A 6,710-nucleotide genomic window follows, 5' to 3' on the forward strand; every position below is an offset into this window, starting at 1 on the left:
CACGAAGGTACAAGATATTTCCAGAAAGCAGGGGGCGTGACACTAGTCACGTGACCTCGCTGACGCAACAATATAAAAGCATCCCAAATTACTAATCGCTTTGAAGTCTCACCCTCAAAAACAAGCGTTAGTTCAGCCTTCAAAATCTCTGTAAGTATAAGCACAAACGTTGTTTTGTTTGATGTTCCTCTGATACAAAAGAACTTCGACTGAAACTGAGAGTTAGTAGAGTCTGTATTCACTGTATACTTCGATGCATTAGAATAATTCATTGTGTAAGTATGTTTGCACGTAAGCATACACTCACTCCTATATCAAGGATCTATGAAAGTTTGGTAACCCTTGATAAAGGCGTAAGCCCAAACGTTGGGTACAAGTAATTAAACATTTTTCTGAAGTTCTTTGTCGTCTTCATTAAATAAGAGCATATAATCTTCACGTTTACGAGAATAGGCACACAATTTATAAACATTCGAAAGTATCACACTTTTGCACTTAACATTTGAGTATACAATATTCTGCAAAGTCTAGATTCTACAAAAACTCACATTCAAGTCATTAGAGCAGAAAAAAACAAAAACATTCCATGTGGTTACTAACTATTCGCTGTAATACAAATGATAATAAAAATACAAAGTTTCAATTTACGCGCTCCGTACTTATTGAAAGTAGTAAAACAACAAAAAGAAAAATAGTTGATTCGAACATTTCTATCGGTGTTTGACTACCGATAAAAGTTTCCTAATCTTTCCATCAATCCATGGTGTAAAATATAAGCTGTTTACTGAAAGAGATTATTGGATGTTGAGATAACAATCCAACAAATACAAGGAAATACGTCTTTTTTTTGGGGGGGGGGTATTTTCTAACAAATGTAAGATAAATAAAGTTTGGCGAATGCGTATTTGTGATAAACAGAAAAGTTTCTTATATATTATTGGCACTGTGCCTAAAAATAAATGTTTTGAAAATAAACTTTTTTAAAAATAGTCTGCAAGTTAGTTTAAATGGATTGAATCCCCCCCCCCCAGTGGGACAGCGGTATGTCTGCGGACTTACAACGCTAGAAACCATGTTTCGATATCCGTGGTGGGCAGAGCACAGATAGCCCATTGTGTAGCTTTGGGCATAACTACAAACAAACAAATGGATTGAATAAGTTTGTTTTATTCTGTCAAAATTGTTTTGTTTGTTTTTTTTGCCTCGTAACTTTCATTTTGACAAGCCCTGATGACTTCATGTTTCATTTTGTGTTCAAATTGTCATGATTTTTTCTGCAATTATGCTATATATTTGTTTATCTATTTCGATTTCAGATAACGGCATCAGTACTTATACAGTTAGGTGGAAGGTACCCAAATCGAACACGCTATAAATTATATCGGTGTGGTGTCATTTAATTTCGTTATTATATTATATGGTCAATGATATATTTACAGTAAATTACAGATATTTATAATAAAACACGAAAATGTAAAATATAACTTTTTTTTCAGTATCAGAGACCACTTCTTTATTTCTCAAATGATTTATTGGTTCATAGAAAATACTTGTATGACATCATTAATTTGAAGTATATAAAGATAAAACCAGAGAGTCACAAATTTCATGCAAATCTTTATATTTTGAAAGTGTACCTTATACAAACTAAACAGGTGGTTAGGGCGCTCGACGGTCGCGGGTTCGAATTCCTGTCCCACCAAACATGCTCGCCCTTTCAGCAGTGGAGGCGTTATAATTTGACGGTCAATCACACTATTCGTTGGTGAAAGAGTAGCTCATGAGTTGACGGTGGGTGTGATCACTAGCTGCCTTTCCTTTAGTCTTACACTGCTAAATTAGGGATAGCTAGCGCAGATAGCCCTCGTGTAGCTTTGCGCGAAATTCAAAAACAAACAAACAAATCGCCTGTCAGCAACTATAATTCCGATCTCTGTATCTGCTATTCTCGGTTCTCACCGACCGTAACTGCTGTCCTTGGTTCCCCACTCTCTCTCTCTCTCTTGTCTAGTGCACTTATATACGATAATAGTGCCCGCATAGTCTCTTTGAGAATCTTCTAAACACTCATCACGTGCTATCAGAGTTACTTGACTTCCGCTGTCGTAACATAAACGCGTGCATTGCACGCACTAGCGTTTTTCGCGAACCTTCTAGATGATCATTACGTGTTACCAACGTCACATGACTTTTGCTGTCGTAACAGTACTAAGGTTGTTTACAAGTAATGTGCTGGAACTGCTCCAAAGTAATCTAAGTAATGACACAGTATTCAGTTGAAGAACTGTTCAATATGACGCTACTGTCTGAAGAGTGTCACCAGAATGCCCGGGCTGATGTCTGATTGTATGCTGAACGGTTCTTATATGAACATCATCGTCATCCTTTTCCTTAGATAATATGAAATAAGTCAGCAACTGCATATTAAAAGTTCACTTATGCGTGGACTTTGTGCGGACAGACCAAGAACAACAATCAGCATTGACAATGAAGCCGCCATATTGGCATTTGTCACATTTGGGCAACACTTTGAACACATTCATCTACTCTTTACTACCATTTCGTAATACTGTTAGGGTGTTTACCTCACCTGCATTTATGCCCATATCTTTTGTTGTTGTGAAGCGATGTTGGCCATTTTTGGTTTAAAATGTTTAACGATTTGTAATTGTGTACACTTTTACGACTGAAATTTTTGGTGTATGCTTTATATTACTAAACATTTCGTAGGACATCATCTTGAAGTTGACCTTAGATGACTATTGACTTCAGTGATATTGTCATGGATTAGGCCAACAACTCTTCAATCCATATTACTAGTGTGACGGATTTATTATTATATATTTATTTTAATATCAACGTTTGTTTAGATTATGTTTATATTTAGAAACATAAATAGCTTATACTGTTAAATATGTATTGCGAAGCTCCCGCCTATTCTCCAAAGTTGTAGAAGATTCTCGAGAGTAAGAATCAACAATATATGTATGTACGTAAACGCCTGTGTTAGCATCAGTATTGTTAAGTAAAACTGAAAACTCGAGAAAGCCTCCATAGCCTATAAATATAACTAACGCGACACGCCACAAAAAGAAGTATCTATTATTAGTTTGCTATAGTCAGTGTGCTATAAACTTCAAAAGCTATAACTGTGATTGTTATAACGCTTGTCAATCGGGAAACTTCAGATATTTGACCAGGAGCATTTACAAAGTTCGAAAATTACAAATCATTTAACTTCAGTGGAGTCTCATTGGACATTAGTATTTTTACGAAAACATTACCTAACGTTACGGTGGAAAAATCGGCGTGTGTTTGTAATAACCATTTGTAATAACTGTTATTGTCAATTGTATTATTGCATGTATATTAAAACTTATTTGTGTTAAGTACAAGAAAACTGTGTGTGTGTCAATCTTGTTGGCAAATATCACAAGCTGACTACATATCGGCTTTTACTTAACTGCTAAATCTAAAGTACAAGTTAACTACTGTTAATTTATCAGTTAACTCAGTTTCAGACCATTCAAAATTATAATATGTAACATAATAAAATTGGGAGCTCGTGTCCGAGATTTGAATCAGAGACAAAATTCAATCTCAATTACAATTTAAATCACAATTGAATTTATATCTATCAGTGCCAATAAGATTTGATCATGTCTGATTATCAAGATTTTCTTGAATCACCCTCCCTCCAACAACTAGAAAAATATAATGGCCCACCGAAAAATGGTCATTATTATTTCAAAGTGTTTTAGCTGGTAAAGCACAAAAAGCTTATGCCGCTCTCTCTTTAGAAGATTGTACGAATTATGATAAGGTTAAAGCAATTATTCTCAAGATAATCAACCTTATATGGAATTTGCCCACGAAAAAGAGGTTTATTTTGCTCAATGGTGTAATTCGATGCATATTGGCGATAGTTTCGACAAACTAAGGCAATTATGTATAATTGAGGAATTTAAACGTTGTGCACGCGATGACCTGAAACTTACTTGGATGAAAAGAAAGTTGAAACACTACAGGAAGTAGCCGCTCTTTCCGATGACTACACTTTAACACATAAAACCACTTAAAAAGAAATTCCTACCATCTCAACAAAAACCTGTATCGGTTCAATCCACTAAAGATGAGGATCCTTCTAAAAAGTCCAAATCCTCTAGTTCGAAATCTTCTGACAGTCAGGATAAAACTTATTTAATACAATCAAGGCCTTTCTGACATTTTTGTAAAAACCTGGTCATGTTATGTCCGATTGTTGGTGTTTGAAAAGGAAGAAAGAAAAGGAGGCAACACCCAGTGCGTTTGTGTCCACATATGGACGTAGTTTCACCAGATCACCCATTGTTGTTGACTTGGCCACTGATATAAAGGCTGATGCAATCAAGGAGGAATTTAGACCTTTTATGTCTGTTGGTTCTGAAATACCAACGAATAGTTGGATTGACCGTCACATTATAACGCCCCCACGGTTGAAAGGGCGAACATGTTTGGTGGGACTGGGATTCGATCCCGCGACCCTCTGCGAGTCGAGCGCCCTAACCATCTGGCAATGCCGGGCCATTGATAGGCAGAGATAGAGACGGACAATTAAGTCAAGCGCTGTAGTAAAGTGAGTGAATTGTTGTGAATTATAGCGTGTGTTTAAGTTAAAGTAACTGTGGAAATTAAGTGTATTGCAAAGTTGTATTGAGGAAGAATAAACTAGTTTTATTTAAGAAAGGACTTGTATCACAGGAAAATTAACAAATATTTTAATAAGTATGAACAGTTTGCACCTTTCAAAGATGCAATATTCTGCTTATGCCAAATTCTGACCTTGTGCTTCTAAACGTACGTCTGTATAACAACCTTTACCATGATATATTACTTTTGTTATAAACTTATGGTTTGACACTATGGTATAAAGATATACCTTAGGTTTCTGTTTTCTGTAGGTTTAATATTTATTCTTTGTATTGATGTGCAGGTTTTTCACATATAACGTCCACCTAAGTATACCACACCACCATAAAAATAACGATGTTTAGCCATGAAAAACACAGCAATATTTTACAGTGTATATTCTATCTATAAGCCTATTCTAAACTAACAATATGTTCTTCTTGTTTTATTTAAAAATATTATTCTTTCAAATTCATATATTCTCTATAATAAAATAACATTCCATGAAATACAAAGACCAGGATCTGTTTAATGAGTTTACCAAATGTTTACGTTTTTTCAAGTTGTCAGAAAAGGCATGTAAAGGTTCCACTGATATAATGCAGTGAAAAACTGGTATCAGTAACGAGTTTTAATCAGCAGTATATTTTTCTGGTTCAAACTCTGTCCCTAAAACCCTAATTTATAAAAGTTATATAAAATTTTATATTAAAATCTGTTTTTGTTTGTAATGTCTTTATTACAAACACCGATAAACTAATTCTCTTTACATTATTCTCAGATAAAAAGTACTTCTCTTCTCGGCGGTATATCTGCGGACTTACAGCGCTAAAAACCGGGTTTCGATATCCATGGTGGGCAGAGCACAAATATTCCATTGTGCAGCTTTGTACTTAACCACAAACAAACCTATTTTTATTAAAAACTATTAATATTTACCTTGTTTTAATTAGTAACACCGATAAACTATTAATATTTACCTTGTTTTAATTAGTAACACCGATAAACTATTTTTTGTGTTTTTATTTGAAATAAATTACATCTCTTTACCTTATCTTTATCAGAAACACCGATAATTTAGTTATCTCTTTATTAGAAACACCGATAATTTATTTATCTTTATCTTATTTTCGTGGCTCAAAACAGGAACCTAATTGCAGCTTAAGCACAACACAAATGTTTACTTTCTGTATAGAATCACATTTTAGTGGGTAACGGTGATGAGGTAATATATCGTAGCAGTGACAATGTTGAAACAATGCATTCTATACTTTATAAGTAAGAACGTAAGAAAAGTATACTTAATTAGCTATACTCATTACCAGGTTGATTTGTAGTAGCGCTCTAAATAGATAGTGCTCTGATCAGAAGTTAGTACCAATACACCTCACTTTTGTTTTTCCATACGTTACCGCTAGTTTATATATAAAATGTTGTAAATTGAAAAGAGCTTGCTGTAGATAGAGTAACAATCTGTGATAAGGGGTGTACATGATCAACGTGACACACGTTGACCCTACCAAGTCACGCAGTATATTGACCTAGTTTGTTTTGTGGATGACCTATGTCCTTAGACACCATCGTGATCGAATACAATCTTGTTAAGCATACATTTAGTTTCCGTGTCACAGCACACAGGCTGTGATTTACTATAGCACTCAGCTTTCTTTGTTCGCTTTTAACAGATACTAAAGTGTCCGAAAACGTGATTAATACTTGCAAACGTGTTTTGAAATTATTAACGACAGAATAAAGCAAATGTTCAGGATTCGAACCTGAAAATTAAAAAAAATATATTTAAAGTTTTTAGAAGAAACAATTTGTTCGTAGTATTTTTTTAATTTGACAATTTTTTTACTAAATGAACATGACACCTGTTTATTTTGCCTTTATGGCAAAAGATTTGAAACGCTCAAGTTACCAATTTTGTGAAAAATAATCAATTCTTTCTTAATCATAGATTAATCTAATATACAAGATATGAAATCTGTGTCTCTCAATGTTGTATATTTTTGAAATTTTGAAAAATAACCTTTGAAATA

Source organism: Limulus polyphemus, unplaced genomic scaffold (genome assembly GCF_000517525.1).
Source record: "Limulus polyphemus unplaced genomic scaffold, Limulus_polyphemus-2.1.2 Scaffold2476, whole genome shotgun sequence".
Classification (NCBI taxonomy): domain Eukaryota; kingdom Metazoa; phylum Arthropoda; class Merostomata; order Xiphosura; family Limulidae; genus Limulus; species Limulus polyphemus.